General features: G+C 46.3%; 1 protein-coding gene and 1 long non-coding RNA gene across 25 annotated transcripts in view; one reads left to right on the top strand and one right to left on the bottom strand.

Annotated features, from left to right (window-relative positions):
• The window catches only part of SLC8A1 (solute carrier family 8 member A1), a 339,712-nt gene that overhangs the window by 108,911 nt on the left and 207,731 nt on the right, over positions 1 to 23,070 (bottom strand). The window lies entirely within an intron of this gene.
• On the top strand, positions 4,537 to 11,400 carry LOC122173960 (uncharacterized). 2 transcript variants are annotated; one of them, XR_010600259.1, is made up of 3 exons: positions 4,537 to 4,685; positions 10,157 to 10,440; positions 10,648 to 11,400. It is a non-coding gene; the product is annotated as an uncharacterized LOC122173960 (long non-coding RNA). The 2 variants fall into 2 exon arrangements; XR_006175068.2 differs by having other exon boundaries at positions 10,157 to 11,400.

The following is a 23,070-nucleotide window of genomic DNA, read 5'->3' as shown; positions in this document are numbered from 1 at the left end:
CCAATATGGTGAGGAACTTTTCAATAGAACAAATATCATTGTAAAAACTCATTCACAACCAACCAAAAGGCAATAACAGGAAAAATCAGACAAAACTAGAGGGAAAAATTCCCCATCAGCCCTAGGAGGATCCAGAACACTGCTTCCCTGGGCCAGCAGCATCACGACCTGAACAGAAATATGGGAGGGATAGAAGACCTCAACCTTCAGGGCTAAAGACAATTCGGATCAGCTCTCCATGGAGATCAGACCTGCAGGGTTCTTGCACCTTCCTTTGAAGGATCTGTCACTGGCCAGTGTCAGAGAGACACTGAACTAGATGTCTGATCCTGTCCCAGGCACCTACAAGCCTCGCCCCCTTCCCTGGCACCATTTTCCAGATGGGTCTGTAACTCATTCTCCTCACTGTGTTTTCAGGGTGACTTTCTCCTCTCCAAGGCCCTGCCTGCACAGCAGCCACAAGTTCTCAGCTCAGGGAGATGTACATGTGCTAGTTCTGCTCAAGCTAGTGCACTAAAAATAGCAGTGTGGCCACAACAGCATGGGTGGCGATTTGGGCTCGGTACATACTCCGATGACTAGACTGAGCTACTGCCCATGCCATCATGGCTACACTGCTGTTTTTAAGCGCTAGCGTGTGTACAGCTACCCAGTGTGTGTACAGCTGTGCTTGCAAGCGGTAATAGAAGTATCAGACTGCAGTGAACAGTCTGACATTGCTTTGCTTATTTATGGTTTTTCAGTTAACCTCCCCTATTCCACCAAACAGGAACATACAAAGGTAACTCTAGTATTGTTCACGAGCTGGGAAGTACCACAAATGTCCTGCACGTTGGAAGCTCTGACAGGGTGTCCAGAATCTGTAGTAGCCTATTGCTATACCATAGACTTTGCTAGCGTGGCCTGGGTACAATGGGGATAGCAGCACTGCCTTGCTCCCAGGGGTGTGACGAGGATAAATACATATGTCAAGGACTGCGAGGTGGTAATGGGGGCCAGGTACATAAGAGAAAGATCCAAAGAAGTCAGACTCACTGAAAAGTGTTCTTAAAGGAGCCACTTAAAAATAACGAACCCACAAACTAATTAACAGATCTACTTGAAAAATGAATGAAAACTGGCTGAGGGACTCTGGAGCAGGACAGAGGAGCTTGTTACTTCATTATGTGACAGTATGAACAGACATGGAACTGTGCATATGAACATCTGAACAACACGTGTGTACTCAGTGCAGAAATATTGCATAGCTGATGTGCTTTATGGAGACTCAGAATGTAAACAGAGAAACCTCAAACTTCTATATAAGTAACGTAGAGTGTGTGATCAACTCTGCATCCTTCGTCTGGCGGATGTGCATGGTGATGTTAACACTGCGTTTGAGATTTGGAATCCAGTTCAGCAAGGTACCTGAGCACATGCCTAACTTGAAGCTTGTGAACAGTTCCACTGAAGCCAGTGGGACTGCTGGTAGCTTACAGTAGGCACGTGCCTAAATTTGTTGAATCGGGCCTATAGTTGACTTTAATAACTTAATGACAAGTGAGAAGGTCAGAGTCAAAGCAGTGGGATGTGTTGTTCTCTGATGAGCACCCTGAGAGGGAGTGTGATAGAAGGGGGATTAGTATGTTGGAGTGGCTGAATATTGTGTTAGTTTGGGGATAGGGGTTGTTAACTGAACACTCATAAATAATCACAAAGCCATGTCAGACTGTACACTGCAGTCTGATACTTCTTCTATTGCTGCTTGCAAGCACTGCTGTATGCACACTGGATAGTCTCTCTCTATGGACCCCATTACCAGGGCCGGCTCCAGGGTTTTTGCTGCCCCAAGCGGCGGAAAAAAAAACCAAAAAACAAACAAAAAAACCCCCACGGTCGCGATCGGTGGCAGCTCCACTGCGCCGCTTTCTTCTTCTGTGGCAATTTGGCGGCGGGTCCTTCCCTCCGAGAGGGACCGAGGGACCCGCCGCCGAATTGCCAATTGCCGCCGAAGAGCCCGACATGCCGCCCCTTCCCCTTGGCCACCCCAAGCACCTGCTTGCTGGGCTGATGCCTGGAGCCGGCCCTGCCCATTACTACAGTATCCAAGCATCGAGTTACAATCACTGATGCATTTATCTTCACAATGCCCCAGAGAGGGAGGGCAGTACTACGATCTCCATTTTACAGATAGGGAACTGGGGCAAAGAGTCACAGGGGGGCGTGTTTGGCACAGCAGGGAATTGAACCTGAGTCCCAGGGTAGTGATCTAAGCACTGGGCCATCCTTCCTCTTGTGGTAGTCAGCTAGTGCTTGGAGATGGGGAGTGGGGTGGGTGGAGAGCTGTTTGCAAATACATTTTGATGGACATTGTTCAACAGAAAATGGTTTTCATCTAATTTTCACAGCCAGCAGCAGGTGGATGCCCACGTTGCCTTTGCTTACACTCTTGCATTTCAGTGCCTGCACTGGGAGGAAGGAACTCAGAGAGTTTAGTTTGCTCCCGTGTAATGAAGTTTGTGCAGGGTCCCTCTTACAGCTGTCCCTCAAGGAACAAATGGCTCTTTCCAAATGCAAGATGACACTGTAGAACAGGGGTCGGCAACCTTTCAGAAGTGGTGTGCCGAGTCTTCATTTATTCACTCTAATTTAAGGTTTCGCGTGCCGGTAATACATTTTAACGTTTTTAGAAGGTCTCTTTCTATAAGTCTTTAATATATAAGTAAACTATTGTTGTATGTAAAGTAAATAAGGTTTTTAAAATGTTTAAGAAGCTTCATTTAAAATTAAATTAAAATGCAGAGCCCCCCGGACCAGTGTCCAGGACCCGGGCAGTGTGAGTGTCACTGAAAATCAGCTCGTGTGCCGCCTTCGGCACGCGTACCATAGGTTGCCTACCCCTGCTGTAGAACATTTCCCTCTGATCCCTTCCTCTCCCACCAGCCTCTCACCACCACTCCTGTCAACAGACTGATGGAGCCCTTTTCCCTTTTCGTTCATAAAACGGCCTTTGCGCTAGGCTGAGTAGCCCGTTTTGCCAGGCCTGTCACTGCATGGCCATGCTTTTTGGACACTGTCATTGCCCTGTAAAGTGTTGTCAGATGCCAACTGGAATGCTGCTCCATTTCTTTTTTATTAAGCCCAGATTGGCTGGGATGGGCTGTAGCAAAAATGCTGCTTTTGGAGGCTTCTACAATTGTAGCATGAAGCAGCCTGCCTTAACCAGTGCTTTTCTGTGGTCCAGTGAATTTCTCTCTTGATTATCCTCTCAGAGTTCTGTGGTTCAACAACCGACCAGGGGACTGTATGACCAGAGTGCATAGGACTCTCTACCCTTCCTTCCCCATCAGACCTAGGGTAAAATGTTCAAACGTGCCTAAGTGATTTATGAGCCTAACCCCCATTTTCAGTAGTGACAGAGGCACATAGGAACCTAGGACCCCTGATTTTCAATAAGATTCAGGCTCTTAAGGCCCTGATCTTCAAGGATAGAGTTCCCCTTGATTTCAATGGGATAGGCACCTAAATACCTTTGAGGATCTGGGCCCGAGTGCCTAAGGGCTTGTCTAGACTTACAAGTTCTGCTGCTTTATCCCAGCAGAGTTGAGATGGTACAATGCCCCTATTGGAGAGGCAGTTATACCGGTACAAAAGGACTTACACTAGGGCCATGTCTACACTTACTGTTGCAATCGATGCAGTAGGGGTCAATTTAGCGGGTATAGTGAAGACCGGCTAAATTGACCGGAGAGTTTCTCCCATCAACACAGCACAGTGAAGACACTGCGGTAAGTCGACCTAAGCTACGTCGACTCCAGCTACATTATTCACGTAGCTGGAATAGCGTAACTTAGGTCGACTTACCCCGGTAATTTAGACAAGGCCTAGGATAGCTTATTCTGGGGTCGGGAAATGAACTGAGTTACTGGTACAAGGCACCTTTATACCACTCTAACTGTGTCTACACAGGGCTTTTACCAGTGTAACTATGCTGGGGGGAAATCTCCACAAGCCTAACGGACATGTGTATTCTGGTAACACTATAAATCCATGTAGACCAGACCTCAGTCAAATGGGATGTGGGCTCCCATATCACGTAGGTGCTTTTGGAAATACCACCCCATGTCTCCTATTTTATCCCGTTTTGTAGCTGTTCCGGAAAATATCAACATGACAGTGCTGAGAACATGCTTGAAGCTCTTTGTAATTGTTTTGTTTTCTGCCGCGTGGCTCTGCCGAGCTGAAGGCAGATTGCTTACGGTTGAGCACTGCCTGGAGGTTGAACATGCCTGATTTATCTACTGCTGTCTAAGGACCTATTTGTGAGATGCATGCTGCACCCTGAGCCACTCTAAAGGTCAAACGAGAAATACTCTTACATTTTTCAAACCTATAAAAGGAGTGGTAGTATTTTAATATTAATTATTCAAAGAAAACACACTGCAGTGACTAGATCTTAAACACAGCATTTTACCTGCATTCTGGCTTGTAGGGTTTTCCCTTGGTATTTTGCTGAATTGCTTAGTTTGGTTATTTATTAGGTAATGGAGAAAGTATTTAAGATTTTGCTCCAGTTTTCACAGCACAGGGGAGGGAGTCTGACATTAGATGACTTTCACATGGTGTCTTGAAAGGTTCCCTCTGTTTAACACTAGGGGAAAACACTCTCAGCGAAGTAAACTGGGGAATGCGGGACAGCTAGTCTGGTGAGTAATGACTGGAGTTCTGCTCTGTGCTTCTTCCTCTTTCTGTTTTGTGCTGGAGGGTTTGTTTTCTGGAGCTGGCACATGATGACACACATCACATGATACCAGGGCAGTGCTACGGTCGGTATACTGTTCCTTCTGCCACAAGGGGGTTGTTAGCATGACATTTTCCTAAGCATTTCTCTGCAGTAACTCCATATGTGGCTACTGACCTCTCTCAGGGCCTGATGACCCCCTTCTGCAGGAAAACCCAGACGAGTCAGTTACAGGATGGAAATCACAGTGAGATTTCATCCCAATCATTCCATCAGGGAGTGGGGTTTAATGGGGCAGATCCCCAAATGACATACTCACACTGGTATTCCTGCTCTATGCCAAAGTGACTCCAGGGGCTTGAAAAGATGGTTTTGTGCCTGGAAGCCAGGAGTGGTGTAACGGGGTGTGCTGTCCCTTGAATGCAGCTACCAGGCTAGCTATATTCTGTTCCAGCTCTCCTAGGGTCTGGGCAGAAATCTGGAGGATGCTGGTGCTGGACCAGGAGGCTGGCTTAGAGGGACAGTACATCCTGTTTCACGTGAGTATGGGAATAAGCACCATCTTAGAACAGTGGTAGCAGAGATTTCCTTCTGGTTACAGTTTAATCACATTGTGAATACCATTTCACTATTAACACCTATTTTATAGCCTAATATACGGGGGACATTCGTTAGCTTTGCTCAGATCTTTCCCCAGCAGAATGGTACATGCATACTCATGAGCGCCACAGCGACTGAGCCAATCAGCTCCTCTTTTCAAGGAAACTTACAGTTTTGTATTTTAATTGAAAACGGAGATTCCTTTGCAAGCACATGACACCAGCAACTGAGGCTTTAAGTAAAACATCAAATATAACGACACTCACAATAAAATCCTGAGTTGGCAACACTGAGTGATTTTATTTTTCTCTGAGCGCTCAGTACCCATGCACAGGTTGCACTGGCGGCCAGTCACCATACTAAGTGCTGTATTTAATATCTCATAACAGAGCAGACTGCAGCCACCTTCTTCCATAATACGGAGCTGTGCACAGGGGAGACAGATGCAACACGCCATATTGATCTAAGTGGCTCGGCTGCTGTCATGAGGCAAAAGTACCTTTGTTGGCAATACATTATTCAGCCTCTATGACCTTTGCCCATATTTAAGATGAAGACAACATCAATGGTCACTGCAGAAACTTGGGGTATTAAGCTTAGGGATCAAATTCAAACCATGCTTCCTTTTCCTCTTTCTTGCACACTCTTCCCTGACAGAGAAAATGTGAACTCATACAATTGCTTTTGGAAACCAGTTTGCTCCTCTATGCAACTAAATATGTACTCTGCTGTTATTTGTAATGAGATTTACCTTTATGGTAATAATTGCTGTAACCTTTCAGATAAATGCAAGCTTACTCTCTTTACATGCACCTGCTATGGTTGTCATGACAACACTTCTCAAACACGAGAAATCATCCAGTATTGAAATGGTGTCATCACTCCCAAGATGCATTTTAATGAGCGAGAGCCAAGAGGGGAAATTTATGGAAGCTTGTAAATTATTTAGCAAAGTTTGCCAAGTTAAAGCTGAACAAACCACACAGCAGGAGCCACCATCTGAAAAACAACCCTATTGCTAAATGTCAGGAATTGGGAGTGTAAAGAATGCCTAAAATAGGTTTGTTCTGGAATGGTGGCAGCTGATCCACAGTTAAGGCTGCCACTGAGTTTCCATCATAAACTGAATTTGGTTCCCTCACTCCAAACAACAAAAACCCTCTTAAAAATTAGTGCAGCTTCAAAACTGGTAGGTTAGATGTGGGGCCAAGTTAGAATTTTACTTTCAGTTTTGGAGTGGATTGGAAAAGTGGCCCTGCAGTAATGTAGCCTAAAAACAGGTGTTCAGAATTCAAGGAATCTTTTGGTTCTGTACAGTGAGAGGAGCTAAGGAAAACTGATGTATGCTGAAGCGATGCAGTTGGGACTGCGGCCTCTCAGGAAGTCCAGAGAGCTGGGCTTTCACATGTCAGGGCCTGTCCCTGCCAGGAAGGAAACCACAGGCATGATGGATGAGCAGAGGTCATCCAATCAGGAACTGGGGGAGAGAAAGGTGCAGACATGGAAGGCAACTGCTACCCTCACTTTCCCGTGTAACTACGGCACCTTGCTCTCTCATGATGCTTAGTCCAGCCTCACAGCTGTCGAGCCAACAGCCAAGCAGATGCCTTATTTTATTTCTTGGATTATCTTTATGTGGTCTCGGTTTTTTTAATTAAACCTTATGTGATGAAAATGTAACTACCGTATTATTGGGGTTTGCTGACTATCTGAGAGCTGCACATGCTTGCTATATATATATATATATATATATATATATATATATATATATATATATATATATATATATATATACACATATATACACATACACACACACCCCTGAAGATGAAGGAGGCTCTGCCTTTGGTAAGACAAGAATTAAGTGGAGTTAATTAGGTCTGAGTCACCAAAGTAAGCAGAAGGGGATTTAAAAAGGACAGCAGTCTCTACCCATGCCAGGGCCATGCCTGGTGGGCAGGGGTGCAAGGAGCTGTAAAGGGAAGCCTCTCATCTTGGACCCTAAGTGAGCTTGCACAAAGTTTGACCTCTTCTTGATAAAACATACATACAATCTCTGATTACAGCAACTTCAGGGTCTTATGGTCCAACCTTTAGCGGCTGTAACTCCACTGAAGTCAGTGGAGTTCCACCAGCAGAGAGATTGACCCTTAACTTAAAAAAACAATAGTTCTGAATAGAGATTGAACCACCAATTAGTCTATTTTAGCCAATTACCTCTTGGGCACTTGTCGGTGATGCAGACTGGTTTCCATGTCATCCCTTATGTAAGTGAGCTATGTAAGCACGTTAGCTTTTCCAAATGCAAGGTACTTTGCATGGCATATGTGCAAACCACTGTCTAATGTAGTCACAATGGGATGCCCTACTAGTTCATACTGTCGGAGAAAAACAGAGTTCTCACTCTTTTGGTTGGGTGCAGATACTTTATCATCTCTAGCAATTGTGTGGAGGGAGAGAGCTAAACAGGTCTCTCTCCAGGTAAACAATTACAGCAAACATTTATATCTTTTGTTACATGCAATAATGAGCAACAGCTGCATTTTGTTTATACATAGGTCATCTTAATATCTTATTTTTCTCACTTATTCAGACTCTAGTCTACATCCCATATTTATCTACACAAGGTCGCAACAACTTCTCACACCGTTCTTTCCCAATCGCCTCACACAATCCTCGCTTCTACAAATCTCGCGTTATAGGGTTACAGTTAGCCTGACTCTTGCTAACAGCGAGCGTTCGCATTGAAATCCCTTTCAAATCCCTGTCAGTGCTTCTCTACTTCCACAATACTATCTCCATTAAATGCAAACATAATTATTTCACACACAGCACCACTTGTGCAAAACACCAAACCTGTCATTCCCAATGAGCCCAGCAACTATTTCCACTTTGTAAACTGGCTTAACATATGAAAAGAAAAATTCCAGGAGGATTAGGCTGAAATCCATGAAAATCAAAACACACAATGCACTGCTCAAAATCAGCACATTGTCCACAAATTCAGGGAGAAACATCAATATTGCATGTGCAGAATTCATTTTAGTGGTTACATATATTACAAGCGAGAAATGCCAATGTTTTCTCCAAATAAAAAGATCCTTCATCTCAGTGAAGTCACTACTGCTTTCCATGAAGCAGCCCACCACCTTCCATTATTAGAATATAACAACAATACTTAAAAAAGCACACATGAGGAGACTATGACTGTCTCCCTCTGATGGCTATTCCACATAAGAAGTACTGAGTCCACTTCTGTGACCCAAGAATCCCTCAATGACAACTGGGAAGGGGGGTCACAGGAACGATTCTGGTATGTACATTCTGGTTCACCAAAGAATGTCATGTGAGGTCTTAAAAGAGAGCCAGTGTCACACTGGTCATTAATATCATTGTGAAATGTATGTATAGATGCTATATAAAGAGTAGGTTCAAAATAAGTTCTTAAAGGCTGTATTAAGACAGAGTTGACAAACTGCTCCTCTATCAGACAAAATACATTTATTTACTTGTCTCCCTATTGAGATGTAAATTAAACATTGTAAGGGAGCAAAATGGATATTGATTTACATACAGTCAGAGAAATGTGAAGTGAACGGGGGAGCAGTGTACAGAAAAAACAAGCAATGAGGGGCTGTCCTGTTTCTGAGCAGACAAAATGAAACTTTGGGGGTATAAGTAGAAGGCAAGAAGATAGCCTCTTATCTTACACCTAGGAAGTAAATGGGCAGTGCATTTATATTCATGAACACAAGATCTCAGCCAGCCTTGGTTGAAATGCCATGGAGGACTTTGGGGGCGGGGGAGATAAACTGCTTTAGACAGGAGGTTAGCCTATTAAGTTTAGTCTCTAGAAAGTATGTTATGATTTTGTTTTATATGTAATCTTTTGTTTCCACTATCCTTGTTTACTCTCTCTTGAATCTTTGATAAACATATCCTTATTTTCACTATAAATGTATCTCAGTGCTGTGGTATGAAGCCAGGTGCTGATCCTGAGCTGAATCATCCAAGCTGATGTGTGCACTGTTCCCGTGGGGACAGCAGACCTTGTATTTCTGTGAGTGTCTGTGGGGAAGGTGCTGGACACAACAGGGGAATGCTTTGAAGGGCCTCGGAGACTGGGGTTCACCTATTGTTAACCTGCAAGGCAAGGTAAGGGCTGGCAGAGCCCAGAGGAGACTGCTTGGGTAACTCACAGGCTGGTAGTGCTCGGGAGCGGACACCCCGCTAAGCACAAACAAGTCTCCCTCACACTGGAGGCAGGGAAGTAACCAATGTCTCACCGTCCTGGGTATCCCGAGAGAGTGTCACAGGTTCAATAGCTGGCTAGCAGGGTTCTTCTCTTGGCACAAGCACATTCAGGGTTTGAACCCTGCTGATGGTACAAGCTACAGATGATTATGGCTCAGATGCTGCAGAACAATTAAGCATGTGGTTACGACCATCCATAATCAGCAAAGCACCTATGCACATACTTAGCTTTCAGCTTATATTTGCCTTGGAAAGGGAAGAATTTTGATTTGGCCAGAGGGACAGATCACCCAACTGGCCAAGGGAAGAGTGTCCCCAGAGGAGGGGAACTGAGGTAGCCGACACGCACTTGACAGAGTGGTAAACCAGTCCCACTATCAATGCCCCAGTCCTGATTGGGGTCTTTGGGCACTAACACAATAATAAATAATAATATTACTATTACTGTGACTATTGTTTTTTACTTAAGTGCAAGCAATGGACTTGAGCACTTGGAAGTAAGAGTCCTCCAGATATTCTGTTTTATGTTTTCCCTGCCCAAGAGAAACCATGCATTTTCAGTCTAGTTTACTTTTATTTCAGATTAAGAAAACACCAAATATAAAGTCCTCAAGAGACAGCATGCACACACGCACTCACTCGAACGTTCTGCACACAGACTGATGTACAAAATGGCACCTGCTTCTGCCACAAACTGGGGGTTTCTTCTGCATATGAAAGTGAAGCATACAGAAAACAGAAGGATGTCTTCTCTCAGTGCCCAAGCGACATATGCCACCTGCTGGGTTACTGCTGATGTTAACAGATTCTTTGATCTGTCACGAGGATGCCTTTATTGTCATTCTGAAGTTGCAACTCCTTGAAATGTAAGTAACCTGCTGGCGAGATGGTATCAAACACCGTTATATTGACTAAATTTAAATTACTGTCTAGAGAGTTAATTACTGGTCCAGATTCACTTCAAAGTTCTTCTAGAAATTGACCCCAAATTAGCTATATCAGAGTCCTGCCTTATTTTTGCAAGACACAAAAATTCTCCGAATGCTGAGATTCAACATGTTCTCATCTTACAGGACTGACACATCAAGGACAATCTTTTCTGAGAATCACATGTCATCCAGGCCTGCAGTGAATTAAAGCCTCTGAACAAAAAACATTCTCTTGAATGTCACAAACGATGCTTCATGAGACAAAAGAGCTATATCGTCAAACAGTTATAATGGAGCTAAACAAAAACAAACTCCTGCAAAGTGCAAGCAGCATGCTCCAAAGGTGTGGTTAGGCATCAGAACCTTGTGAAATTACTGAGGGTTTGATGTAAGTAGCATAAAATGGCAAAAATAGTGAAAACAGGATTTAAAAAATGACCTGAGATTCATTCTATCGTCTTGCCTTTTTTGCACCACTTCATTCATTAATCAATTTTCCCAATTAAAAGATTTTAGGAGCATGGAATTGCCCCATTTTTTCCTGTGAAAAATAATTTTCACTAGCATAAGGGGCAACTTTCATGCACAATCAAACTTGAGATCCTTTGTTCTGTATTACGAAAATGAGGGAAGTGTGAATTGGCATTTTCACAATAGCTGCAACACCGTGCCTACACTGAGGGTGGGGTGAAAGGCTTCCACCATTCCAGTGCCGCTCCACCAGCAGTAGTGAGGGAAGTAACACACCAGTCTCTGAGTAGTAGCCGTGTTAGTCTGTATCCGCAGAAAGAACAGGAGGACTTGTGGCACCTTAGAGACTAACAAATTTTTTAGAGCATAAGCTTTCGTGGACTACAGCCCACTTCTTCGGATGCCACTCTATATGCATCCGAAGAAGTGGGCTGTAGTCCACGAAAGCTTATGCTCTAATAAATTTGTTAGTCTCTAAGGTGCCACAAGTACTCCTGTTCTTTCTCTTTACACCAGTCTCTGGAACTTTACTGCTGCGTTTTCTGACTGCTCAGAGAAGATCAAGACAACACTGTGGTGAAAACACTGATGTTGGGTCAACAGTTGCTCTACTGGCCCTGCAGCAACAGCAGGAGAGTCATATAAAAACCTCGGCTTTTGATGCTGTATTGAAGCAAGAACAGGCATAGTTGTCAGGTGAGTGGGGACCAGAAGACTTGGATCTGACCATAGCAGAGTTCTGTGGAAATTCTGATCTGGTGCTGAACTGTGTGCCTTGAGGCCATCTCTACCTTTCAGAATGGTCAGGTCTATACTTAAAAATTAGATCAACCTAGCTACATCGCTCAAGCCTGGGAAAGATTTTGCAACCTGTGCAACATAGTTAGGTCCACCTACTCCCTGGTGTAGACATGGCTAGATTGATGGAAGAATTCCATCACCCTCGCTACCGCCTCTTGAAAAGGTGGATTAACTACATTGACAGAAAACCCCCGTACACTGATGTAGGAAGTGGCTGTGCTATCGCAGCACTGCGCCTGTAGCTGTGCCACTGTAGCGCAGACACACCCTGTGAGCAAGCGAATCTTAAGACCTGCCAGTCTCAGGCCTCCTGAAAGCTAAAGATCGTTTGGCTTCTTGCTTTACTGTAAGAGAGCGGGACTCTCCAGAGAGTTACAACGCAGTGCTGGAAGGAGAAGAGACGTGCTCGTTGTACCGTTCATTTGAATCACCTCAGTCTCCTGCGACCTGCCCCAGGTCACTTCTGGCCGCCCAGAAGAAAAATCTCATTTCCCGCTCATTGGGATGTTTGCTGAGATCATTCTGAGACTGCACATAAAGCTTCCAGCCCAATGACCCTGCTGTTCTGTAAGTGCAAAACATTCCTGACTGTGAGAGGCAGCAGGCCTCACAGCAAGAGCTCAGTTAAGTGGTGGAGCTGGTAAGCAAGGGTCCTTCCCAGCCCTGGAATGGGGAAAAAAACAGGGCTAGCTTGTGAGTGTCACAGGTTGGAGGGATGAGCAAGAAGCTGTTCCTCCACAAAATGGGGCTGGGTCACTGGGGGGAGCAATGCTGTGATGTGCCCCCCGAGCAGGCAGCAGACCAATCCACCAGGTAATAGCAGCTTCTGAGATCCAATCTGCCTGGTGCTCTGCCTGGGGCAGCACAGCTGTGCAACACCTCCAGTCTAGGGTGTGGCTTCCCAGAACTCTTCTAGCCCTTTCACTAAGTTCCTGTGCACGCACTCCCTTCGACACCCACGGGTCTAACAAGTGAGGAGCTGGAATAAATGGCACAAAGGAAGCAGCACGGGGGCTGATTTCCTTTACACCTTCTTTGGGCTCCTCATTGTTTAAATTATGACAGCACAAATTCCCTCATTCAGGAGCAGAGTGGGCAAAAGTTGATCTAGAGAACTCTAATAGTGCAAGGAGGTCCGTAAGTGTGCAAGGCGAACCTGCTTACACCACCCACCCGTCCACTCTGAATCTGACCTCCTGACAACAGTGCTACCCCTGGCTTTTGGCATAAACTTCATACTGCATAGACTGTCTAACGTGGCTTTCAAACATTAAGGAATGCCAAGAACAAATATTTTTCGCACGCTATTTACAAACTTCACTAAAAAATGCATTTGACAATGTTCTATAAAGAGCAAAACATAAGTGACTGCATTTATGCCTGACGTGGTACTAAATAACCTGAAATAAAGATTAGATTGCCAAATACCATGGATTAGACTAACAGCCAGCAGGCATTATGGCATCTCATGAAAAGCCTATCCCCCTGAAGTTACAAATGTATCCAGGCAACCTGCTCTCCTTGTCTCTTGTAAAGTATTTCATAGCTGTTTGCCGTACAGCTGCGGAGCGTCAACATGAACAAGGAGGCAACAGACCAATACGACAAGTTTTTTTTGTTGTCAGATAGATCTTAGGTCAAAGTACCAGCGTGCAGTCTATTTCCAGAAGTACTGCTGAAGCATTTAGTTTATATTTACTGTGGAATAAATGAAACAATCACAAGTGTATGCAGTGTAGTTGTAGCCATGTAGGTCTCAGGATATTAGAGAGACAAGGTGGTGTGGTAATGATCTGTTATTGGACCAACCGCTGCTGGTGAGACAGACAAGCTTTGAGCCACACGGTGTGGCTTGAAAGCTTGTCTCTCCCACCAACAGGAGATGGTCCAACAACAGACCATTCCCTCACCCACCTTGTCTCTCTGCTATCAAAAAAATGAACATATTAAACCTAAACTCTTTGACTAAAACACGGTCTTTGTTAAAGACACCGACTCATTAAGCCTCCTAGCAACAGGAAGCTAAAACATGTTCACAGGCAGACAGTAAACAACAAATATTTGTTAATGGTGAATTTTAGACCAAAGGTGGTTCTTTGCACGGTGGTGTCTGGTTCTGAGATACACAGGAAATCAAACCTGCTACTCCAATGACATAAGAAAAAAATGTCAACTTCTCCTTTCAGTTACCAAGGAGACTATTTAAACAGAGCTAAACAAAGGGGAGTAGACTGGCTGCCAATAATGTGAATGTGGAAAACCACCCCAGTGCTTTGTGACATGTTTTTTATTTGTGTGATGAGCAGGGGAAAGAGGAGAAGCTCCCTTCCAACCACATGCTCTTAGCCACTGCAGCGTGACAGTAACTCTCACCACTTCTTTAGTAAAACCAGACAGATTCAAAGAAAGGGAAAGGCCCCCAAGTCAGACTAGGCATGTCAATGGGACTTGCACTCCTAAATCCATGGGTCGTTGTAGAAACCTAACCCTGAATTTCCCATTACTCCTCTGGTAGCTGATTATTACACGAAGATCTCAAGTGATAGGAAGTCTAAAGAACGACGAGACTTGGTACACAAGAGCTGGTGCAAACAAAGGGCCCTTTTGTTCCATCTGCCAAGCAGCCTGCAGGAATATGTTCAAACCAATCCCAGTGGCAGTGAACTGACAAAAGCAGGTTAGGCTGGGGCTCCCCAACATGCAGGTAGCAGGTGTGCTGGCAAGCGTGACTGTTGCTCACAAAAGGTATGATAGCATCGGAAAGGATGTGGGCTACCCAGAGAGCAGAGCGAGCATGTCTACGGGATATCTGCTGGGTGGTATGTCCTCCGGGCTGCCACACATCCTCTGTATAATGCAGTGCCGTGCCCTGGACAGCAGCATGAAAGCACGCACTATTGGTAGTGTAGACAGGGACTCGGAGAATAAATGGAGGGTCAGCACTGGCCAGCTAGACCCTCACAACCAGGACGTGTATGTGATTGTGGGGATTCCTGTGTGCCTCAGTGATCCACCTAGCTTTGGAAATAAGTCAGGCATAGAGCTGTGACCACCTCAAAGCAGCCAGCAGGGATCTCCTCCTGAGAGCTGCATGGCTGGAGTGTTGTAACAGGGAGTGAGCAGGATTGGGGAGTACTAGGAAACATAATGGACAGGAGAGAGACAGAGGGATCCTACAGATCCAGTGATGCTAAGCACAGCAGGACAGGCATGTGCCACGACCCCACCACTGTCTCCATAGCAATGCCTGGGCGCACACTGCATGTGCATCACAACCCTGAGATCCTTTGTTTCCCGAGGCTTTGAGCAGGAGGTGGATTAAGCACAGGGTACGTAAGTTCAGGGCAGATGGATTATTATTAGTTCTGAGAAGAAGAGTTCATTACTAATTTGCCCACGTTTTATTGTACGTGCCCCTACAGAGAAAGAGCAGGAACATTTTAAAAACACTGGAATAAATAAATCCTGCCATTGGAGTCCTCTGAGTGGTTTCAGCCCCAAATAAGGCAATCATTACAGCTAAGGTCATCGTTTGGTGCTCTTAGTGTATGCTTATCTTTTTTTTATAAAGGTCATCAGAGGAGATTTCTCTGCCGAAAACGAGCTCAATCTAGTTAGCTCCGCTGCTAACAGATGATTTCCCTTTGTGGTCAGCTCAGCAGCATTAGTCTCTATAAGCGCTGAAGATCAATTGATACATAAACTCCTAGCTCCAACATCATAGCCAGGCCTGCAGAGAGTCACATACACTGGGACAGTTCTGGCTCGGAATCAGGCGTATCCACGGCTCCGTTCCAGAGAGGAAGCTGCATCGGTTTACTCGAGGCAGTGCTACTCCGCACCAGGAGCACACGCCAGGGATCACGGGGCATTAACATCTCTAATTCTACCTGGAGGCCTACATTTTCCAAAATGATTTTGAGTGCCCCAGTTTTGGGCATCTTTAAGGGCCTGACTTTCAGAGGGCAGGTGCTTAGGACTTTCTGCCAATCAGGACCCTTTAAGGTGTCTCAAGTTGTGTACCCAAAATCACTGTTTTCAGTTGCGTATAACTTCGCCACACTCTAAACATGCACGGTGAATTTTTCTATGCCGGGTGTCTGCCTCAGGCGGATTTTTTTTCTGGAAAGGTTTCAGCTAAAATGGTCCAGCCATTTCCAAGAACACGCTTAGGAAACAATACGCTGTTTTGCCCATGTTAAAAAAAACTGCTTCCAACATTTCATTGGGAAGCTGCAGTGTCTTGATGCTTTGGAGCAGGGATTGAAATTTGGCATCATCCCTGTGAAAATCCCTCATGCCAGGGATGTGCCTTGTGCTAACCCTGTGAAAATATGCCCAAGCATGAGCCTTGGAAAATCTCAGTTTACACATACTCAGTAAACACGAGTTTGGCAGCTAAATTTCTCCAAAGATTCCAGCTGCATTGAACATGCTGCATCCCCTCACAGCTCCTACACGTGCCCAGATTGCCTATGCACCTCCCCCCATAACTGAGCATGCTCCAGGCTGGGATGCAGAGACTGAGCCATGGTCTACACTACAAACGTAGGTTGGTATAACTATGTCACTCAGGGGTATGGAAAATCCACACCCTGAGTGACTCAGTTACACTGACCAGACTCCCAGGGTAGACAACACTATGTTGATGGGAGGACTTATCATAGAATCATAGAAGATCAGGGTTGGAAGAGACCTCAGGAGGTATCTAGTCCAACCCCCTGCTCAAAGCAGGGCCAACACCAACTAAATCATCCCAGCCAGGGCTCTGTCAAGCCAGGCGTTAAAACCTCTAAGGATGGAGATTCCACTACCTCCCTAGGGAACCTATTCCAGTGCTTCACCACCCTCCTAGTGAAATAGCATTTCCTAATATCCAACCTAGACCTCCCCCACTGCAACTTGAGACCATTGCTCCTTGTTCTGTCATCTGCCACCACTGAGAACAGCCGAGCTCCATCCTCTTTGGAACTCCCCTTCAGGTAGTTGAAGGTTGCTGTTGCTATCAAATCCCCCCTCACTCTTCTCTTCTGCAGACTAAACAAGCCCAGTTGCCTCAGCCTCTCCTCATAAGTCATGTGCCCCAGTCCCCTGATCATTTTCATTGCCCTCCGCTGGACTCTCTCCAATTTGTCCACATCCTTTCTCTTGTGGGGGCCCAAAACTGGACACAATACTCAAGATGTGGCCTCACCAGTGCCGAATAGAGGGGAATAATCACTTCCCTCAATCTGCTGGCAATGCTCCTACTAATACAGCCCAATATGCCATTAGCCTTCTTGGCAACAAGGGCACACTGCTGACTCAAATCCAGCTTCTCGTCCACTGTAATCCCCAGGTCCTTTTCTGCAGAACTGCTGCTTAGCCAGTCAGTCCCCAGCCTGTAGCAGTGCATAGGATTCTTCTGTCCTAAGTGCAGGACTCTGGACTTGTCCTTGTTGAACCTCATCAGATTTCTTTAGCACAATCCTCCAATTTGTCTAGGTCACTCTGGACCCTATCCCTACCCTCCAGTGTATCTACCTCTCCCCCCAGATTAGTGTCATCTGTGAACTTGCTGAGGGTGCAATCCATCCCATCATCCAGATCATTAATAAAGATGTTGAACAAAACTGGCCCCAGGACCGACCCCTGCGGCTCTCCGCTTGATACTAGCTGCCAACTAGACATTGAGGCGTTGATCACTATCCGTTGAGCCCGACAATCTAGCCTGCTTTCTATCCACTTTATAGTCCATTCATCTAATCCAAACTACTTTAACTTGCTGGCAAGAATAATGTGAGAGACCAAATCAAAAGCTTTGCTGAAGTCAAGATATATCACACCCACCGCTTTCCCCATATCCACAGAGCCAGTTCTCTCATCATAGAAGGCAATCAGGTTGGTCAGGCATGACTTGCCCTTGGTGAATCCATGTTGACTGTTCCTGATCACCTTCCTCTCCTCCAAGTGCTTCAAAATGGATTCCTTGAGGACCTTCTTCAGGATTTTTCCAGGGACTGAGGTGAGGCTGTCCGGTCTGTAGTTCTCCTGATTCTCCTTCTTCCCTTGTTTAAAGATAGGCACTATATTTGCCTTTTTCCAGTCGTCCGGGACCTCCCCTGATCGCCACCTACACCGATGGGAGAAGCTCTCCTCTGGCCTAGGCAGCATCTTCACTCAGTGCTACAGAGGCACAGCTGCAGCGCTCGCAGCGCAGAGATGCCCTGAGCAGTGTTTTCTCTGCAATTGCTGCTCTGGGCTGATGAGGCTCAGGGCACCCGGACTGAGAGCAGAGGCACCGTGGAGGAGTAGGAGTAAGTGACCTGACGCGAACATAGAGGGTGTGGAAGGGGAAGAGGGGAGAAGTGGGAAGCGATGCAGAGTTGGGGTGGGAGGGAGGGACAGGAGCAGAGAGGGGCAGAAACTCAGGGCAGGGAAGAGGAACAAGGGAGAGGACACAGGAGGAGATGGAGCTGGGGCTGGGGAGGATAGGAACCAAGGAGAGGGAACATGGGCAGGCGTATGAGCTGGGGGTCAGACAGAAGCCAAGCAGGGGGAACAGGCAGGAGCTGGGAGAAGGACAGCAGCAAGGGAGGGACAGGAGCTGGAAAGGGTGGCCATAGGAGCAGAAGGGCCTGGGGAGAGACTGGAGGGACAGGGGCAGAAGGGTCTGTGCCCACTAGAGAACACTCCCCTCCAGAACCTGGACTGGAACTCAGGCTTCCTCAGTCCCAACATTAAATAGCTATGAAACCCTCTGGCAACCTGTGTGTGCTCTAGTGGCAGGTCAGCACAGCAGATAGTCTTCTACTGCTTCCACGTATGCCGTTAGCTCAAGTGGCCGAGGGCTACTCAGTGGCTCTGAAGATCCCAGCCCTGCTGATGATGCATGTGGGGGGTTAATATACTTTCACTTGATGACATTTTTGTTTTTTCAATGTTTAAGTGACCAAAAAACAGGAAATTTTACCCAAACCCAACCACCCACCCAACGTTCAAAGAACATTATTGAGCTTGCAAAGTCAAGCACTTAATGCCGGAATGGAAATGCCAGAAATTAGACTGTCTGGGGATTGTTCTTGAGGTGCACATCATTAGCCGGGGGTCCCAGACAGCTGCAGTCTCTGCTCCTCAAGCTTCTCGACTTGGGTGTCAGGAGGAGCTGGGAGAGGAAAACACCCCTCCTCCAGGGCAAGACAGGCCCTTTAGCCCTCGAGGGATCCTGAGGGATGGGGAAAGAGCCCCTCCAAGAAGGGAGAGATTTGACGGAATGGGGGAAGAAGCCAAGGACCCCCGTGGGCCACAGGGCCTTATGCAAAGCCATGGAAGGCTATGGACAGACCCTCACTGGGCTCCCTTCATTTCAGCCTGCTGGCTTGGCTTTACTGCCCTTGCAGCTGCCCTTGGAGCTCCCAGTTGGAGGGAGGGCAAACGAAACAAGGACACTATCTCCCCTCAGATTTCCCTCCCCCCTTACTGCAGGCTGGGAGGGTATATCCTTTGCTGTGAGGAGATCTGGGGGGTCAGACGATGAAGGTTTGTTTCCCTGCCAGCAATGCCATAGAGAGAAATACTGGACGAAGAGACAAAGCTTCATACCGAAGTAAATTAATACAACTCCCCATTTTAGGGCTATTAGTCACGGTCAGTCTCCATGCTGTTAATTTTCGTGCGCACATGGGTTTCTTCTAATCGCTGTGAGAATGACAAGCTCTTTAAAACAATATTGGCATCCTTTCTTGTTAGCTCATGCTGTGGGGATGTGATGATGTGCATGTTAACGAAAAGCTGGAATTAGGACAGATAAGGACTGGACTGACATGTCACACCCACAGGCAGACACACAAAACAACTAGCAAACTCAAGAATGGAGTCGGTAGGTCTCCTCAGAATCCAGATCCAGGTACTGAGTTATACGGGTGACCCATGCTTTATCAGAGTAGCTCTGTGCTTGTAACAGGACACCCTGCGAACATTGCAGCAGCAGGTACTGAACCCCAAAGCTCTAGAGCTAAATGTCTGAACTCCCTCTACTGTCCCAGCTAAAAGAACTGCTGGTGGAAAGCCTCTCCCTGTGCCCCCTGAGCTATAAGATTTGTTAGCTAAAAGGCTGCAGCCAACTCCTATGTTTTGCATGATACAGCCACTAGAGGGGACAGAGATCCAGACTGAATTAGCTTGGGTTACATCAGCTCCGTGTAGCTCCAAAGCTTGTCTCTCTCACCAACCACAAGATATTCCCTCACCCAGCTTCTCTCTCTAGTATCCCGGGACCAACACGCCTACAACAAAACACTATAGTATGGTACAACTCTCCTATCCTCCTACCTGCAGCGTTTTACCATCTCACTGGGAGCACCAGGAAGTTTGAGGGGAACTGAACCCATCTGTCAGTTCATCTCCTCTGCCTCCACCCTCCCACCCCCTCACCCCCCGCTGTATGTACATGCAGTTTGCCTTCGCTTTACATGCACAGGTGCAGACTAGATCCCCTCCTGCCAGCTGCTCTGGGTGGGCAGGGTGCGTGCAGGCACATGTGGTCACCATGCGGACTTGAGGCCAAAGTGCATTTGGCTCATACATCCCCAATAGCAGAGATACAGAGCCGGCATTTTACCCTGGCAGCTGGCATGTTGGAGCATTGCTCCAGCTCGTTCCCTTGTCCCGACACACAGGGGGCTACAATTTAAACAATGGCCCATAGTTTTGGGTGCCTGTAATTTTGGGTGCTCAGTCTGAGACACCCGGGTGGTTGCTTGTCAGTGAGGCCGAGCTCCCTGACTCCATACAGGATAGGAAATAACAGACGGTCCCATAAGGTGGTAGGCATGGAACATCAGTTCTGCAGCCCTGCCCGTATAGGGCCAGATTCAGCAATCAGTCCCTACTGTGGGCAGCACTTCAGCACATACTTAAGTTTCACTGTGACTTAAACATGTACTCAACTGCTTTGGCGAATCAGAGCCATGCTGCAATTGGCTTAAGGCAGAAAAGTCCCCTCCAGTGCCTGGCTGCAGTTTAGAAAAAACATGTGGTGAAGATCCTACTACAGCAAGTAATTGTGATGTGTTAGGCATTGATTCAGGAAGGCACATAAGCACATCCTGAAATGTTGTTTTGTACTGGGATGTTTTCCTAAATTGGGACTTTACACACGTACATTTTGTTATCAGACTGATCTGTGAGGGGCTTGAATACTTACCACTCTACCTTCTTTTAACTGGTTAGTTCCATATTTTTGAACGCATAGGGATTTATTAAATTAATATTCCATGGTATTTCTACTGTACGTTTCAACTTCAATGTTACCTAACTGGCTTAAAGAGGCACCAACCTGAAATCTAATCAATTTAAAAAAAGAGTTAAAAAGTACAGTAGTTGCTGCTTTTATGTTTTCTTTTTCTCTATTAACTCTCTCCTGTTGCTGTTTGAAAGACCCATATGGAAAACATCTGTAACTGACTAAGGCCTGGTCTACGCTCCCAAGTTTGTCCGCATAACTATGTCGGTCAGGGGTGTGAAAAACCACATCCCACCATGGACATAGCTCTGCTGGCAAACCCCCCAGCGTAGCTGCAGTTGCAGCTATGCCAACAGAACAGTGCTTCTGTCAGCACAGCTAACAGCACGGGGAGGTGGTGTTACTATGCCGACAGAAAAACTCCTTCTGTTGGCATAAGCTGTGTCTACGCTAGGGAGCTCTGCGGGTATAGCTATACTGGTGAAGCATGGAGCGTACATAGGGCCAAATTAAATGACTGCTCAGGGGAGTTAATGATTTGACAGAAATTGTTCTGAAATTCACAAATGGGAGGGGAAAGGGGGGGAGAAGAGAGACATAATTTTGTCCAATTGCTTTCAGTTCTAGTAATATAAGGTGCTGATGGTACATATTGTTCAAGAAAAAAAGTGTGTTCTTTAAAAAAAAACGTACTAAAGATTATCATCTATTACTAAATCAAGGAAATAAAAATCTTAAGTCTAACTGGAGGAAAAACAACAACAAAACGCATGACAACACTATTAGAAAACAAATGACCAAAACATCCACTTAGGACACAGAGACTTCCTTCTGTATTCTGCAGTTATTCCTTTTCAAGACTCATTCGTTTTACCTCAAGCATTGGCACATGCCATAGTGGTAATACAGAATTAAATCTCTGCATGATGCTCTGTTCAAAGAACCAGTTCAGATCACACTACGATGCATTTTCAAAACTTCCAGTGAAAGCCAGAGATCTGCTGAATTAAATAAGCCAATTAATCACAACTTATTACCCATAGCTATTATATGATTAAGCGTTATTATCACAGGGTACATTCACCACGAGGGCGCCTCCACCTGGCTGCTCTGGGGATTACCCTCTTCCTGGTCTGATGCCCCCTTCTGCCACTCATTGCATGCCCTGCTGCCTCTCTCTCTCTCTCTCTCCATGACTCGGCCCTCTGGCCAGTTCACCATAGCCCTCCCCTTCCAGGGTATCAGAGACGCTCCATAAGAGCCACTTCAGGCAATCTTCCCATTTGCTGCCCAGATGATACCATTTTCCTCATGGCCCACCCTCTGCTCTGGGTTTCAGCTCAGGGACCCCCCAATCAGCAGCCAAGGTCCATATCATCTAAAAACCTTGCTGCCCTTTCCCTGAGCCTGTCCTATACCCTCTCTCCTAGGTTGCTTTATGTTCTTGCCTCTTTAACATCCAGAGCAGTGGTGGGCAACCTGTGGCCCGTCAGGGTAATCCGCTGGCGGGCCACCAGACAGTTTGTTTACATTGATCATTTACAGCCACGGCCACCCGTAGCTCCCAGTGGCCACGGTTCATCGTTCCTGGCCAATGGGAGCTGTGGGAAGCGGCGCGGGCCGCAAGGACTTGCTGGCCACCGCTTCCTGCAGCTCCCATTGGCCGGGAACGGCAAACCGCGGCTACTGGGAGCTGCGAGTGGCCGTGCCTGCGGACGGTCATTGTAAACAAACTGTCTGACAGCCTGCCAGCGGATTACCCTAATGCGCCATATGTGGCCCGCAGACCGCAGGCTGCCCACCATTGATCCAGAGAGTGGCTACACGTTCCCTCACTGCAGCCCTTTTCTGCTGCCAGCTTCCTGGCTTTCTCCTCTCCCTGCCTCTTCCTTCTCAGTCTGTCATCATTCAGGGGATTCCTTAGGCCACCTAATTCCCTGTTAACTGGCCCCTTCCAGGCTATTATGTGGATGAACACCCCATCTCAATTAGAATCCAACCCCCGCCCAACTCTATCGTGTATCTATGCATTTATTATAAACCACCTAGTGTTTCTTTAATAAACACAAGCA

This window comes from Chrysemys picta, chromosome 3 (assembly GCF_011386835.1).
Source record: "Chrysemys picta bellii isolate R12L10 chromosome 3, ASM1138683v2, whole genome shotgun sequence".
NCBI lineage: Eukaryota > Metazoa > Chordata > Testudines > Emydidae > Chrysemys > Chrysemys picta.
This window is presented reverse-complemented; position numbering and strand designations above follow the sequence as displayed.